Raw genomic sequence first — 17,594 nt, forward strand, 5'->3', positions numbered from 1 at the left:
GAAAACGTCCCCGCGTGTACAGAGTCTCTATATCGCGGCGAGAAATCATTCGCGGCATAATAAATTACCTTATCGAGAGCTCGTGCCGGCGTCGCGTCGAAAATAGGCCGTGCTCGCTCGTTACCGTCCGCGACAAATTGCCGTCGTTTAACGCCGCTAAAAGATCGTTGCCGGAATTGGAAGCTTTCGCGCGGCGATACTTCCCATCCCCGACGGGAGAGACCTTGTCGTGGAAACGCGCCAAAAAAGTTTACCGTCGTTTCCGGAGAACGCGAGCGCGGAGGAACCCCCTGGCCCCGGTAACTTCCCGTTGGCAACTCTATCGAGAAATAATCCAACGAAAGGAAACGTAGCGCTCACCCCAATTCTTCTGTGACTCCTTCCTGTCCGACCTTCGGGTATCTCGCGGATGAATGGAACATCGGGAGTGGCTACATTCAGCCCCGCTTCGACCTGAAACAGACAACGAAACCCGTGTGTTCGTGTTGATAAAATTACGCGGCGTGTCCGAGTGCCCTCGTATAAATAACAGAATTTGAATTTCTGGTCAGATATATCGACGCAACAATGCTTGGCAGGTTACAATTCCCGATTGGTTTACAGATACGCGCGCGAACCCTAATATCGATGGCGTTACCGAGCACCCTGCGATCATTCCGGCTGTCACGCTCAAATTTCAAATCTCCTTCCGGCACTCTGTCTCTCGAGCCCCACTCGGTTATTGATATTAAGCAGGGACACGATCTCGTGTCATTAATTTCGTAGAAAATGAGCGAAATAAAGAAGAGAGTTGGGCAGAGTGTGTTTCAACGGTCGGGATACACCGATATCGTACTCCATTTTCGGCGTTGTACGTTTTATCGCCTCGCGGTCCACCGAGCCCGAGAGCTAACTTCGATCCCGCACTCGGCGAGGAGAGGAGAGGAGAGAGTTTCAGAAGGAAACCGGTCGAGCGGCTTCGAGCACGATCTGCGACTCGCTATAAATTATAGTTACTTTGGTTCGGTTGGAACTTTGGCGGGACCTTGCTCGAACACGTTCGAGTTTCGAGTTACTTTCTCCATTTCTCTGGTTCGTTCGGCATTTACCAGTTTCACCGAACGGAAGATAGATTAGAAATTCCGGCCGTAGCGGCTAGGCCCGTCTTTTATAATTACCGTGGGTTACCGGAATTTAGAATATGAATGTTGGGCTACTAAAGCAGGATCAAGAGACTTTGCCACCGAAATCCTAAAATCCCAGGTTAATATCCCTACATTTACCGCACAGCCAAATGGAAGGTTAAGCCAGAAAGCTATAGAATCCCGATAGAAGCGTAGCGTAAAGTTTGCCTCATCGATAACGCGGACCTTAGTGTACCCTCCAGCGTAACAGGTTAAAAAAATCCAATTCAACGTACGTTTCTTAAAATTAGAATCGCTCGCTCCTTCCAACCACGTACAAAATCGTTGGTTGAGAATTTTCAAGAACCTGTCCAGAGGTGATCCGTTGGAAAGACGTACAGGCGGGTAGGTAGAGAATCTGAACGACGTGTCGTGGAGCAAGCCGCGACATAATCGCAAAGCAACGTCAGGTTGATCCGTGGCGGAGTTGTCGATATTCGCAGGCGCGAGCGGATCGGTGGTAATCTCCAGGCAAAGCCGCGCCGCGTCAGCGCGACAAGCAAATACGTCAGAGCGGAAGTCTGCAAGTGCAGCGTGTTGGTGGAATTAACGTTTGGAGGAAGATGACCGTGCGTACGAGCGCCCGACACGAGAATGGCGGGTATCGACATTGGAAATTCCGCGGCCAACTATCCGACCGGGACGCGAGCCACTCGTTTGACCCACGACCCGAGGCGCGCCAATCACGCTGATGAACCGAACACGACAGACCACGCGTGTACCAGACCGCCGCGTGCCGAGGAAACTTTACGCCGGATTGTTCGTTGCCTAACCAGCGACACCGCTAATTGCCGCTCGCCCAACAACCGACCCCACACACCGCACCCCATCGACGCAGGCCCTCCTCCCACGTTCGACAATTTTCCCCTTTTCCTTTTTCACCTACTTCCATTACACCGCGAACGATCCTCCCCATCTATCCTATATTCGATTCCGCGGTTGTTTGCGCAACGTGTACACGCGGATTGATTCGACCCGCTTGGACCTTCCGCGAATGCCGACGTGACCTGGCAACGTTCGCGAAACTGAAACGATACTCGCAACACTCGGCCCTAAAGGTAGCAAATCCGGTTGACCGTCTACACCCTAAATGCATTATACAGGGTGTTCGACCACCCCTGCGAAAAATTTTAGTAGAGGATTCTGGAGGCCAAAATAAGACGAAAATCAAGAATACCAATTTCTTGATGGAGGTTTTGTTAAAAAGTTATTAACGATTAAATTCAAAAATTTCAAATCGTTCTGGAAAAATTATTTTCGGTTGCGGGGATCAATTACAATCATTTTTGGTGAATACACATACTTCCGAAATCCTACCCACTTTCGAGAAAAAAATTCAAGTAGGTGGAGAAATTTTTTGAAATTAAAAAATTTTGAATCAATTTGAAAAAATTATTTTCGATTGCGGGGCTCAATTACAATCATTTTGGGTTATTACACATATCCCCGAAATCCTACTCAGTTTCGAGAAAAAAATTCCTTACCGAAAATCTAATCTGAGGCCAGAAATGGTTCCTCAATATTTCATGCGAATCTTTAAAACGTCATAACTTCTGAACGGATTGGACGATTTTAATGTTTAAAAAAGCAAACTACGCGTATTTTAATGAAGAATAAGTAGAAATTGCAAAAATATTCGAAAAGTTGCTCTTTAACCCCGTAAAGTGAGGAAAACCCCATATAAATGGTCCAATTTTCAAACGATCATAACTCCTATAATAGTGAATGGATTTCCTTGAAACTTTTTTCTGAAGTAGAGCTCATGGTTACCTACAAAAAAGTATTAGACAACTTTTCTATAGGGCGTAAAACAAAATTACTATAAATGAAAAAGGACTTTTTAAGAAAAATCGACGGAGGGTAGGTGCTTGAATTTTTCGACGAAAAAAAAAATTGTTAATTAATAATAAAAAAATTATTTTCGGTTCCGGGGGTCAATTGCAAGCATTTTTGGTCAACAGACATACCCCCGAAATCCTGCGCATTTTCGAGAAAAAAATTCATTACCGAAAATTTCATGTCTGACCATAGCGTTGATATGTTTCACTGAAATTTCATGCGTATCTTTAAAATGTCATAACTTCTGAACGGATTGGACGATTATAATGTTTAAAAAAGCAAACTACGCATATTTTAATGAAGAATAGGTAGAAATTGCAAAAATATTCGAAAAGTTGCTCTTTAACCCCGTAAAGTGAGGAAAACCCCATATAAATGGTCCAATTTTCAAACGATCATAACTCCTATAATAGTGAATGGATTTCCTTGAAACTTTTTTCTGAAGTAGAGCTCATGGTTACCTACAAAAAAGTATTAGACAACTTTTCTGTAGAACGTCAAAGAAAATTACTATAAATGAAAAAAGACTTTTTAAGAAAAATCGACAGGGGGTAGGTGCCTAAATTTTTTGACAAAATTAAAAAGTTTGAAATCATTCTGAAAAAATTATTTTTAGTTGAAGGGATCAATTACAATCATTTTTGGTGAATAGACATACCCCCGAAATCCTACCCACTTTCTAGAAAAAAATTCAGAACGGGTGGAACTTTAAACGTTAATAACTTTTTAACGAAGCCTCCATCAACAAATTGGTATTCTTGATTTTTGTCCTATTTTGACCTCTAGAATCTTCCATTAAAATTTTTCCCAGGGGTGGCCGAAACTCCCTGTATACTGTTAAAAATATTATCGTCGCTAAATCGTACATAGATCGCGTACAATAGCTGCGTCTAGACGCGTTCGTTCGCTGTCTATCCCCCCATACTCGATTACTCCCTTTGTATTGTTGCAAATTACTGCGATTAATCAATCACGCATGTGATTTCCTAATCATTATACGTCGAAAACGTGTTTACCCAAGAATTGAGTCGAGTTTACCAATCGGGTTGTGCCTCTGGCTGGAATTTAGATTCAACGATCAGAATTTGCGAAATAGGCTATTTCGAAGCAGTATTTAATCGGTACTAGAAATCTTTTTCCTGCAATTACAAGAGACGAGAATGGTATGTTTGTAACGAAATAATTGTGGTCCCTGCGACAATGCGATAGCAACGGAATAGAAGTCGCAGGGGAATTTCTTAGCTGGTGTCTCCGACAGATACCTTTAATCGTGTTTGACATCTCCACGCGCACCGGGAACGCGACGCCACCGGCGAACACCATCGTTTTGATTGTTCGAACAATTTGCTCGTCCATCCAGTGGACGATCGATCAGAATCCTCGTCGAAACCAAACTGAACGAGCAACACGCGGTTGCGCTTTGCGGTAGCCGAACAAGTTCGGCCCAAGCAAACCGAATCGCACGAAACTTGTCGCGATTCGTCAATCAACGAGCCACTTATATCCTGTAATTTTATTTTGTAATAATAATCGAACATTGAAACTGAACGGATGTCGTTGATCGGAAAACAGAATTCCGATAACTCGGAGGAGCGACGCCGCGGATTCGTTTGCCTCGAGAAAAATGACAAGGTATTACAAGGCGATTTCTGTACGTTCCTCTGATAAAATCCAATAATCCCGAGGCGACGTCGAGATGCCAAGATAATTTATTCGAGCCTCGAAATGAGAGTCCGCGGAGAAACTGGACGGCGATAATGATACGCGCCCGCGGTCCGGCGATCCATCGATCGTTCGATTATCGGGACAGTCGGTGTCGATTATTCGGCGCGAATAATTTCAAACTTTTCCAAACTTTTTCCCGGCCGTCGACAAAGTTCCCTGGAAGCAGAAGCTAATTGCCTGGAGAGCTAAATGTCTCGCGCCATCGATTCCCCGACGAGTTTCGCGCCATTATTATTCGCCGTGGAAAATAAGTGCGCCTCCGTCCGACGTTCGACGCGACGCTGCGACAGTTGGCACGGAATCGCCGACGACGCCTCCAATCGTCCCAAAGTATTATCGTTGCTCGTGTTATTATCCTCGAAATGCACATTTCTGGTGACGTTATTGCCGATACCGTATTGTCCACGCACTGGCAAAATTAATTTCCGTTAACACAAATATTGGGACATTACCGCGCGTATCGATACAGAGGACAGTGGAATTTGTAACGGACTTGGTGAACGGAGTCCACCGGCAACGGTCGATAGAACATCGTCGATGAAATATGACTACACCCTTGTAATATGACACGGGGGCAATGTAAATCGTCGATAAAATCGACCGTTATTCTTCTTACCGAAGACCAGCAGATTATAGAGGACGCGTACTAACATGTGGGACCCACTTCACCCATAGATTGCGAATACAAAACCAATGAAAAATGTTCTTATAAACTTCTGCCCCACGCACTCTGTTTTCGCGATAAATGAATCCTCGAGGACCGAGGTCGTCGTCTCTTGCGCCAGATTTCTGCGTCAACGCAATAACCCTTGGATGGGAATAGAAATCAATACCCATCCAGCGTAACCGAGTACTAAATCTCGATGGAATCCATATCGAACGAGGCTGGCCCGCGATCCACAAAATATTACAATCGAAAGCCAGCGCGGCGGCGCCGGGAAAAAATCACGATATGCCTGGCACCGTGGAACGACAAACTCTCGCCACACGCCATTTATTCCCTAATCCATTTCCGACCAGTCGTCGCGTTCACCAAGAAACGACGCGGTCCGTGCAGCAGGAAAATCCGCTATCACCGCCAGCCACTTTCCACGCATTTTCGTGTGAAAGAGCTGCGGTTCGACCGGATATATCGCCAACGCCGTGATAGCGTATGCAATAATTCGTATTCCGCCGCGTCCGGTCAATTTCTATGCGAGATTGCGTCGAAACTCGCATGTACAGGGTGATACCTGCAAAGCGAACGGTCAGATTGCCTGCAAACTTAAACTATAAACGTTCCAACGTTCCATTTTCACGTTATCGACCAGATATAACCCACCAATTGTTAAAAAATACGATGTGCATATGTGCTTGGTAGTAACAATAATCTCGCGTTAGAAAATCAAATAATCGTCGAACATTGTACGAGAATCGCCCTGTATCCGCTCTGAAGCAGTAATAAGGCTCGCTTTAGCGTCCAACGATACTTCCGAATCCTGTCGTGCTTCGTTTCTGTTTACTCGGTTTGGTTCCCGTTTCAAGTCCAGTCGGTGGCGAGTTCCCTTTGAGCCGTTCCAACTGCACGGATTCGACGATCGAACGCAATCGAACCAGCCACCGAAGAGACACACGGCTTTTGTCTCGACTCAAAGTTCCCGGGAAAGCCTTTAACGCGCGAAACTGTCACTGGTCATTCTCGATCATATCCTCGACCCGACGCGACGCGTCGACATCCTTTTGTTCTCCGAATCGACGATCAAACATAGACGCTATTTGTTCAGCAATTATTACAGACTAGAGCATGGAAAAAATGTAATTGTTCGGGAGGCTGTGCCCAAAGATCGTTCCCTTTAAAAGCTCGACTTTGTTTAACGAATGCATCGACGTCGCGACGCTAAATCCTTGGCCGGTTGTCCCGCATAAATGGGGGAATTTGTAACCGTATAGAAACGCAACGTGAGCCATAAATTGGTGGGTCAGCGTAGCGAGTATCTTTCTGGCCGTTTATCCTGCTCGGCGTTTTATTGTTACCGGGCTCGTCCTCGTAATCAGTTTCCGTTAAATCGAGCAACGGAACTCCGGGAACACGCGATGCGTCCCAACGGTCCGTAGTATAGAGGTCAGGAAGCTGCTGCGAGCGAGACGGAACAGAGTCGCCGGAGAATTGCCAGTTCGAGCTGCCACCGGGAAAGTTACAGCCATTAGCGTGTGTTTCGTTCGGCCTCGATACCGTGTGTCGACGTCGCGTGTATTCTACGCGCCATCAAAGGAATCCCACAACTTTCCACCAAGTAGCAACGCTTTACAACTCCGCGAGCGAGCGACGTTTCTGGGAGACCGATCGCCGCCGAATTCTTTGCCGTCCAGAACACGATCGATCTCGACTAACTTCCTTTCCGAATGCTTCGAATTGGCTAGACGACGCGAGTCGATCGAGATAAAGTCAACGCGCGAGGTCCCTTAACGAACGTAATTGAAAACGCCTATTTGCTTTCTATCGTACCGATACATAAATCCGTATAGAAAAAGGAACGACTGACTCGACGTTTTTCAATGTTCTCCTTTTTCCCGTCGAGCTGGGAAGCCGTAAAAAAACAGACGAAAGAGGAAGAAGCCGGACGAGCGATTTTTTGCAGCAACGATCAATCGTGACGCAACAGCCAAACCGATCAACAATACTCCGGAGTGCCGTTAGCCTGTTAAATTTCGTCCTTTTTCGCGGATCGGAGTCGCAGACGGTGCTTGCAGGGCCACGATTGCGCGTCCAAAGTACCGAAAAGGAAAAAAGAAAGTAAACTTTCCGACGGAACTCGACAGAGGGACCCCAAGTGCCACCAAGAGTCACCTTCGGCGTCGGAAAAGCCGCCTCGACTCGGGACACGAAACTTTACCGCACGGTTTTTCGCCGCTTTTCCGCCGTTAGAAATTTCTCGTGGCGAAATACGAGAGAAAAATGACGGCCACGGCTCATCCCGGGCGGTTCGTCGCCTTTTTTCTTACAGAGAAACGCCATTACGTTTAAGATTTCCCCGGAATTTCGAGTCTACGAAACCCATTGCGTTCCATCTTCTTGCTTCCTATGTAATACGCTACCTCGCGCAACTTTATCATCCGTGATATTCCTTCGCTTTTTACGCCGCGACGGAACGTTTGCACCAAGATGGAAAAACCTCGACTTATTTAAAGAACCGTCAAAAAGTACTATGTCGAAAATAAAGAATTATTGGTCTTTTCCAAACAAAGATTTCTTTTCTCTTGGATATTTTCTCGCCTCGACGAAGGGAAAGAAGACATTTGGGACTGTAACGCGGGGTGATTCACCCTCTACGTGCCGTGTAAGACAAAGTAGGCCACTGTGGAAGTCTTCCTACTTTCTCGAAAAACTCTACGTAACGATAGGGACGAATTATAATTTAAGCTCGCAGCCTAGAACAGCAACATTTTAAACGAGATGGGATTTTTAAATTCTCTAGACGGCTAGGGCTAGACTTTTTATGCGATCGCGCGACACTCGACGATCGAATCGAGGTCATAAATTTCCTCGTATATCAAACGGACACGTAGCTCGTTCGAGCAACTAAAATTCCTCTGGAAATGGCTAAGGAGAGTCAAGGTAATTCCGCGTAATTGAAAAGAAACGCTTCGTCACCCGCGCTGAAACCCGTCGAGTCATCGCGACGACTCGTGACTTTGGTTTTATTTCGTAACAAGCCTGACTCTGCAGCGAAAGAAACAACAGCCAGAAAGCTTCCATGAATCTTGCTCGCCCCGCCGAGCCGGATAACGCGATGACGACGAGAAGGTTCCCTGTATTTCACGACGTAATTTCCACGTGGCTCGACCAAGTTCGCAATGGAAGGAAACCCGCCAGACCAGACTTTGCGCTCCGTAAAATTCACGGGCTCCGAGTTCCTTAAGGAGTCTACCTAGCTTGGGGATAAAAAAAAGTTTACCAACCTTAAACACGTTGTACCGAAAGAATTTTTAAAATAAGGACGGGAAAAAATTACAAACATTGCCAAATTTCCAGGTGTTCGAGTTGGACGGACTTGACTCGCTTTCTCGGAGAAACTTTCGATCGATCAGGCACGTTCCGTCGGTTGAAACGGTCCCGGGCCATTTCCGCAGAATGGAATCTGAATTTATTCTTATTTAAGATGGAAAAGTTTGCGCTCGCCTCCGGCCGACGCTCCCGAAAACACGTAATGCAGTTTCGTCGGTCCTCGGAAAGGCGAATGCGTGGCGGGTTGAAGAGAACGACGAAGCACCAGGGAATAAAAGCGACGGGGAAACGTTGCGGAGGCTTTATGCGAAACGCGGAAAATACTGGCAGGGAAACTGTCGCGAGCGACAAACGTTTCTCGCGTTCAAACGTTCCCGATTAGAAGTCGCGGACGAGATAGGAAAAGATGCGCTCGTACGAATAGGAATTTCAGAACATCCCTCATCAGTTTCTATCGTTCCATTCGCGAGCATGTAAATGGAGGCGTGGTTTCGTGTTTTCTTTTCCTCTTTTGTGCATTCTGGCTTTCTATCGTCGCTAAAGTCGGGGTTTTTGAATCGAAATGCACGGAGAGACCGAATGGCCGACCTGGCTAAACGATACCGAAGCGATGCGCGACGCTACGTTGGATTCGCAATATACGCGCAAAAAGAATAAAACCTGGATGTCGAGGGAGAAAAAATGCCACGGCCGACGGAACTCATACCCCAGATCTTAGGATCGACGATCAACTGCTTTTTCAACGAGACAACATCGAACCTTTTCTATGCCGGGGATCTCGACTTCGCAATACTATGCCCAGGGACTTTCTTTATTACAATTTCACCGAAATAAATCAAATATACGAGGGTTGATACTGTCACGTAAAATATCCCGATCGTTTGTTCCTGATGACGAAATATCCTAGACAATTTCTTTCGGTGATATTTCATACGTGGATTCGCGTCTGACTATTATCATCTATTACTACTTGATCTTATATTTCTGTGTACCGTGTAAGCAACTATCGCTGTAATTGTACGATCGACTAGCTCTACTGCACAACGTACGACTAAATTCATGGTGCGATATATGGAAAACAGATACCGTAGGACCATCGATGTTTAGAAACACCGGAGCAAGTAGAAACGACGAGATATAGTCGAACACGGTCGCAAAATCGCATTCGATAGGAGTAAATTTTCGTGAAAATAGATCGCATCGTATAGTACCGCAAGACCTTATCGTATATAAAAATCCTCGGAACCGTGGTGTACATATTGTACATCGTACTTTATTTATCGCGTAGTATTTCGCGCGTCTGCGCGGACTTGACAATTTCCAGCTTTCGAACTTTCGATCACTGTTTCATTAATGTTGCCGATAAAGCGTCGGTTAGAGGGCGATTATGACCCGGCCGAAAATGAATGACCGATCGAGGGAATGAACGCGACACGTTCATGATCTCAATTTGCAGAGTAATTTCGACCCGGGAATTAAACGACACCTGGCACGACACGCGAGAAACGCGACTCGCGTCGAATGGCCCGGAGCGACGACACAGGATTCGACGCGAATATTCCGCTCCTTCGGTTTGCCACCGTATCAACGTATACTCGATTATAGACAGGAACGCGTTGAATCCCAATAGCGTGGGATTCTAACGTGCATCGTGTTGACGGCTGTTCGTCGAACGTGTCTCGTATACGGAAATTCGATCGAGGTCCCCGGTAATCGAATAGTATAATTAAGGGTTGCGATTTATCCGTGTGCTACGATTCGAGCGATTATAATCGTACCTCGAAAGGAAAAATACGAATAGACGAATATTGCATCAAAAGCTTTTCTTACGATTTCCACAAAAATGTTTCAAATTTCCTCGACGCGGGTAGAAATATCGGGTCACTCTGAGTACCGAGACGAATCTGTATCGTCGAACTTGTTCAAAAATTCAAGGGACGAACTAGTTGCTCGGAAAGACTTCTCGCAGACGTTCTAGTTAGGTGTATCGCGATAAAACGAGGAATTGGCTGCCCGCGAACGTGTTCCCCAGCAGTCCGTAAATATGCATGCACGACGCGGCAAGTGTTGGGCGATTCCGAAAGATATTGTTTCGAGCATAGAAACAAAGTTCCCGGAGCACGATGCTCGGTGGCTGAAAGATAGTCACCCGTGTCCGGATGAACCACGAGCCTCCTGGGAAATCTTATGGTATGCGGAATGCGATGTAGCCGGATACACGGCAAAGTCTTAAACTTTCCTGGCTCGCACACTTATCGGCCGTTTGCGTCCAAGTTAATCGCCCGATAAACCACGGTCGCCGCTGACTTACGAATATTAGGCGGGGAAAAGTTGGTAAACTTACGCGGACGTGTGGTTAATGCATGCATACGATCGTATACCTCGTCGAGGTGTTTTAATCGCTATCGGACCGAAGCATTTTAAAAGGAACATCCTCCAAAAGCTGTAATACATCTGCGAGAAATGGACGCGCGAAGGATTTGCAACGGTGTGCCAGCGTCGTCAATTTATTAATGCGAAATCGAGCGATCTGGTGGGTGGAAGGAAACAACCGGAGGCTCGAGACGCAGCCCACGTCCTCTCTAACATTCGTCTTCCCGTGACAAGGCAGCAAATTGCTTTCGAGACCATCGAATTAATGCCGCTGGACACATCCTGCTGTTGCGAATCGTCCCTCTAAGAAACTCCGTCTAGCGAGTAATGCTGGCTTAACGGTATTAATTGATCTTCGAAATCCGCGTCGATTAAAAAATTACAACATCGATTCCCTTCTCTCGAACTTTGCTCGACCGAATATAGCCCCGTATTTAGCCACGACAACGATAAAGAAGCCATTAATAGGCGTCGACAAGATCCGCACGGTACTCGTAAATATCAACTTGAACGAGCCGGTGATCGATATCCCGGACCAGTGAATCGTCGCTAAAGTATCGAAAGTATCCTCGACGCGTAAGAAGTGGCTCCCCGATATTTCGACGATTATTTACGACCGAGAGGACAGGAAATAGAAACGAAGGAAAAAGGGAGGAATTGTCGAGCACGAGGGTTAATCCGAGGCCGGGGAACGCGAAAGATTAATTGTTCCCGTCGACCGACCAACGATCCGTTTCGTTTACGCGAGCTGGCGTCAATTTACCGTCGAGTATTATATGCGACGAAAGCTGATTGTCCGCGTTGAAAAAGAATGGAACGCGCGCGATATCCCCCGTCGAATGCTCGCCCAGGAGACGAACAATTAATGCCGCGACAAAGAGACCGAGTGCACTTTTCGTTATTAAGCGTCGTAGGCAGATTGCGCTTCCGGGTCCGATGGAGAACTAGGCCGAGCGCTTAAATGCCGATACGACGATCGAGCATCCGGCGGTGGTAATTCGGCCGGAAACGGTCCTTCGTATTCGATATTCCAAGCGATCCCTTTCTGCCGCCGCCTGTTTCGAATCTGCCTGAAATTCGTGCAACGTGCGCCGCGTATTTTGAAAATCACGAGAACGTTACAAATTCTTTCGAGGAAAGAAACCAGGAATAATTGCACCGAATTCGATTCGCGAAAAGTGAACCCGAGCGAGCAACCAAGATAAATTGTTCGCATTTCGCTCTGCTCGCGAGCTCAACAACGAAGAAAGGCACTCGTAACTCAAACTACTTAATTAACAGGAATAATACTCGACGGCCAAGGGGCCGACGGAGAGCGAAAGAACGAAAGACTTTAAAAATCCTCGATAAAATGGGAACATACTTTCGCGGAGGTATTCATTTACACGGTTTCCCTGCGGATTCGTCCGGAGCCGCGAATTTGCGTCGAAAAAGAGCCTAAAGACTTTAATTGCCACTGCTGGAAAACTCGAGTATCTTGAAACACCGAGTAAAGTCTATCATCGCGCGACTACTTTCGTCCCTTTGACACCTTAGTTGTCGGTTGATCGTTCTATGCGAGAAACTGACATTTAAATAGAAAGTAAAGTTACTTCGTGGAACGCTGTTTTCCAGATAACTGACGTTGAAGAATCATCGAGCGCGCAATCGAGTATCACGTATCTAACGCGCCTGACCATTACCGGTTATTTCTACTTGATTTGAGCCGCTTTCGGTGTGAATTCCGTACACTCGACTTGGCTCTAATATTTCATCCAACGAACAATGTCGTTTACTCGAAGACGTTCTACAAGAACGCTTGAAACCTTATGTAAAAAACAAATTGTAACTGCATATTGCGCTTGCATCGTACCAAAATGAAATTACACTACTAAGAAATAGTCTCCGTCGAGTGGTTAAAGTTGTTCTTATATCGATTCCGCGTATCTTCCCCTGGGAAAAAGTTATGCTTGTTCCATTTTTTAAAATAGCTACGAGTAAGTTGCGAGAGAGAATCGAACGCACCGTTCAGCCTGCGACTCTGTGACCCAAATGGAAATAAAAGTTTGTACGCTGGTTTCTTCGTTGAAACAACAATGTTTCCATACTTGTGGGTATTCGACGCGTGCATCGCGATCGAAAATATTCCGATCGTCCCCGAGCTTATCAAAGTTTATCTAGAATTACTTGAGAAAGATCGGTCGTCGCGGGAAACAACACAAAATTCCAGCCAGCGTTTCTCGCGAAACACAATTTCCATAGAAATCGTTCCAAGTTTTCAAAGGGGTCATCAGAATGCGCGGCCACGCAGCCGGACGTTTCGACGACTCTGCAGTTCTTTTCTCTCTCTCTCTCTCTCTCTGGTAAAATCCGAAAAATGTACCGTCAAATTCAGTTTATTAAATTTGTGCCCGGCGACGCACGAACACGTACGACCGCGCCAAAACTTAGAATTAATTAAAGGCGAATTCGACCCGCGGTAAAAGTTTAAATAATTGCGCGGACCGAACGGTGCGCACGTGGCGCCACATCCGGATAAAACTTCTATCGTTCTTTTTTTTTTTATCTTGTCCTGCCGAAAAAGCGGTAATTAACGCGTGCGGGTATTAATTCGAACGCGGTGAACACGGCTTCGCGAGAGCTCGCCCCCTCGTTATAGCAATTTCTCTCGTCAAACAGCTTCCCGAAATGATATAATATTGCTCGCCACCCATCGACCCGATAGTTTTCGCACGAAATTGGATAATCTTCCAAAGTAATCAGCCGCAACCGTAATCGGGGACTAATTTTGATTGGCGCACGATCGATGAAACAGAATGTTTAGAGTCGCCTAATCGGAAACGTAAATCGGTGAGACCGATAAACACAGAATTAATTAAATATACAGATCAGTTTGCGGAATCCAATCTACTTGAATTACACACGCGATCGAGGGATCCACGCAAAACTGATACGCTGCATTCACGAATTCGCGATTTCGCTCGCAACGTCCTCGAAAATTCGCCAAGAACGACGAATATTTCGGCGTACGTATTTAACAAAATAAACTCTCTCGACGTTTCGAAAAATCAGACTTTAAAATGCCTTTAATTTTCTTTCATTTTCAAATTTGGAGACTATAGCGTTTCCAATATTTACCGATTGATCTACATTTATTTAAGCAACGGTTGCATGCTTGTTACGTCTCTGTAATTATATTATGTATATCCAAAGTGATACCTTGAAAACGAATTCGCATTAATCCGTCTCGGTATCTCGCTAATGTCCAACTGATTATCAAAAACGTATGTTCGAGTAATAGTAATAATAATTGCACGTCGATTCGAATCGTTCGATTTTACGAAGGAACGCAAGCCCCGGAGGAAATCCCGACGATCGATTAGATTTTTCGCAGAGCGTAGTGTATCGCACGATACGAACCACGAAGACCGAAAGTTACGATGGACGTCATAAATACAAGCTCTTGCGATACGGCAAAGGTACGAAAGGGCCAATCTTGCGTTCTCGCGGTGCTCACTGGTGCCGTTTGCGACAGAAACGACGGATATCTGTGGATACCCGAAGAAAACGGTTCGACTATAAAATCGAGGAAACCGTTCGTTTCGCGGATCATAAATAAAAAGCGGGCTGGATGTGTGTGCGCGTTTATCGATCGGATTCCAAGAGGGTAGCGACGGTGTCAAATCAAAAATCAAGCCACTTTCCAAGACCGTAAATCTCCTACGATCTTTCCGGCTGCGTATTGTCGGGAATATTACGTTTTTATAGACGGCTCGGCTCGTATTACCGGCGCGGCGTAAACAGCCGAGCAGATTGTTACAGATGGAGTTTGGATTTTCATGCAAGTTTTACGCGGCTCTCGCTGCGGAACGCCCATCCGCGATATTCGAAGATTGATACCCAGAGGCGGCCCAATTCAATTCCAAACAAATCTTTTCGATCGAATCTCCATTATAGCGTTCGACAATTTTACAATAACTTTTAAACGGTGAAAATATTTGTCTTGGCAGCAACATAACTCTCTACCACGCTAGTCTATTTGTGCACTTTCGAGGAAGCACGAGTGCCGGAGTAGCCAACTATGGGGTTTAAGTCGTCTGGTGGCCACCAGCGAACAATATTTTCCACGTCGAGTGCCATCAATATTCTTTACCTATATTGAAATTCTTGGAAACGTGCAACAACCAGGTATATAAAATCAAAATCGAATTTTTAAGAAAAATCGACAGGGTGTAGGTGTCTAAATTATTCGGCGATATTAAACAATTTCAAATTATTTTAAAAAAATTATTTTTGATCGCAGGGGTCAATTACAATCATTTTTAGATAGACATAACCTTTCATGTCTGACCACACCATCGACATGTTTCACTGAAATTTCATGCGTATGTTCGAAACATTATAACTTCCGAACGGATTGGAGGATTTTAATGTTTCGAAAGGCAAACAACGCGTATTTTGCTAAAGAATATGTAGAAATTCTAAAAATATTGAAAAAGTTGTTCCTTGACCCCATAAAGTGAGAAAAATTCCATAAAAATGGTCCGATTCCGCGCGACAGAATATTCTAGAGCTATGCAACGCGAACCAGGATAGCTGAAAAGAGTTGGAGAATTAATGTACGCGCATCAAGAATTCAGAGTTGCGGTGTTAAGATTAAGTGCTCCTTTGTTGGCCTAGCAGGCGATTGCGATTACGTCTGACGAACGTCAACGATTTTGACGTTGAAAAGCGTTGCGTGAAACGCCATCGAGCATGCCAGCTTGGTTTCGCGTTTAATGGAAATTACTTGGCTGCTTCAACGGATCGGAATGAAAAGAACCAACAGGCGCCATTAACTCGACAAATAACGAGACTGCAAACAGATTTCCAGTAACAACAAACGAAACGCGCGCGAATATAGGAGCGAACTACGGTAATATTTGCTTCGTAAACCAACGGAATATATTCTCGCCGGCAAAGTTTAGCCGTTTTTACTCGAGGTACTTATAAACTTAGAATTTTCATCCGGCGGTGCCAGGACTCGAAACGCATTGTTTGCGTCACCACGCCGCACCGCGACGAAATTACAACGTAGACGCGTTTCGAGTCTCCGGAACTAAGATCCCTCCAGAGACGAAACATTAATCTTACCCCCGCGCTCTCGGTTAATGACAAGAGTAATCGTTGGTTTCATTCTGCCAGTTAAACAGCTTCAACGGCACGGCTTGAAAGGAAACTTCCCGTGCAAACACTGTTTTGTCTCTGGTTCGAGGAACTCGACCGCCATTCAATCGTCCAAGCGATCATTTTTCTTTCGCTCTCTCCCCGAAATAGGCTAAAGGATCCCGCCCGGCGAATCCTGTTGATCCTCTTAGAATAACTTGGTTGCCAACGCGACACTCGTTTTAATTGGAAAATTTCATTAAAAGGTAACAGAAACGGGAATAGGCGATATCGAAAAAGAAATTACAAAGTACCGTGAATAAACTGTTGTTACGTTTCAACGTGTCGGCATTCGTTTTGTTGTTCAGGTTTTAATCCACGTCGATCGTCTGTAATTATATTTCTAATCAATTCGCAAACATTTACGAATATCGTATTACGTTAAGAACCGCCTGGTCGGTGCTATTAAATACAAAAAAAAAGTACAAACTTTTATGAAATCGACGTATTGATACCTTTCGAAATAACTCAGTTCCGTAAGCTGCATAACTGCTCGATACGAAGTAAATGTTTTTGCGAATTCGTTGCCCCTGGGGCGTTGGACCTCGATTCGCAGATGAAATATCGGTAAACCGGTCATAACAAAAATCCACCGTTGATACCGAAATGTCCCGCGAATGAAAAATCCGGTGTATCGCGAAACGTGGTCTTAATAACGGAAGATAAATGCGTGCGGGCTGACACTGTGGCCTGGCTCGGAACCACTTTAAACGGTGGTTTCTTATTTCCGCTTCTCCGTCGTCGGGAATAATTTCTCTTCTATTTTTGTTTGTCTCTTTCGAATAACCAGACCGATATGAGGCAAAAGCGTTATCGATTTACGAGCGCTGCGCTCCAACACACATACGTACGCTCGGCCCATAAATACGAGTCGGTGCGCAACCTCCCGATATCGGCTATAAATACGTATTTTATCTGTCGCGGGATTTCAGATGAAAAACAGTCGTCAAGAGCTCATGGGATTACTCGTAAAAGGGCGAACTGTTTCGAAAGAGAAGAAGAAGGAGAAGGGGTTGCGCTCTGGGGACGGGGGATGAATGAGGCTTTCCTTGCGAGCGTGCACTCTTCCCCGCCCCCGCCACTCTGAGAATTCATGGGCGAGAAACTTCGAAGCGGACGAACATGTGCACCGTGGAACCTTCGATGGAATTAAATCTCGCTCGTTTCTGAGACGAGTTTCCCCGCGTTAAGAGCAGAAATTGCGATCGAATTTATAGCGCACCGACCCGATTATTCCTCCATTTTTTCAATCGACCGGTTCCAAGTTGCCTTTATAATTACAACGCGTCGAGAAAACCCCGTTATTAGAATAATGGACGAAAGAG

The 17,594-nt window shown here is 45.5% G+C and overlaps 1 protein-coding gene across 2 annotated transcripts in view; it reads right to left on the reverse strand.

The window, feature by feature from the left end:
- LOC143349051 (uncharacterized) overlaps positions 1-17,594 on the reverse strand; it is a 165,214-nt gene that overhangs the window by 128,168 nt on the left and 19,452 nt on the right. For both annotated transcript variants that reach the window (XM_076779919.1, XM_076779920.1), the window contains exon 2: positions 361-453. The gene's annotated coding sequence lies outside the window, so the exon portion shown is untranslated. The remainder of the gene's footprint in view (positions 1-360; positions 454-17,594) is intronic.

This window comes from Colletes latitarsis, chromosome 12 (genome assembly GCF_051014445.1).
Source record: "Colletes latitarsis isolate SP2378_abdomen chromosome 12, iyColLati1, whole genome shotgun sequence".
In the NCBI taxonomy this organism is placed as follows: domain Eukaryota; kingdom Metazoa; phylum Arthropoda; class Insecta; order Hymenoptera; family Colletidae; genus Colletes; species Colletes latitarsis.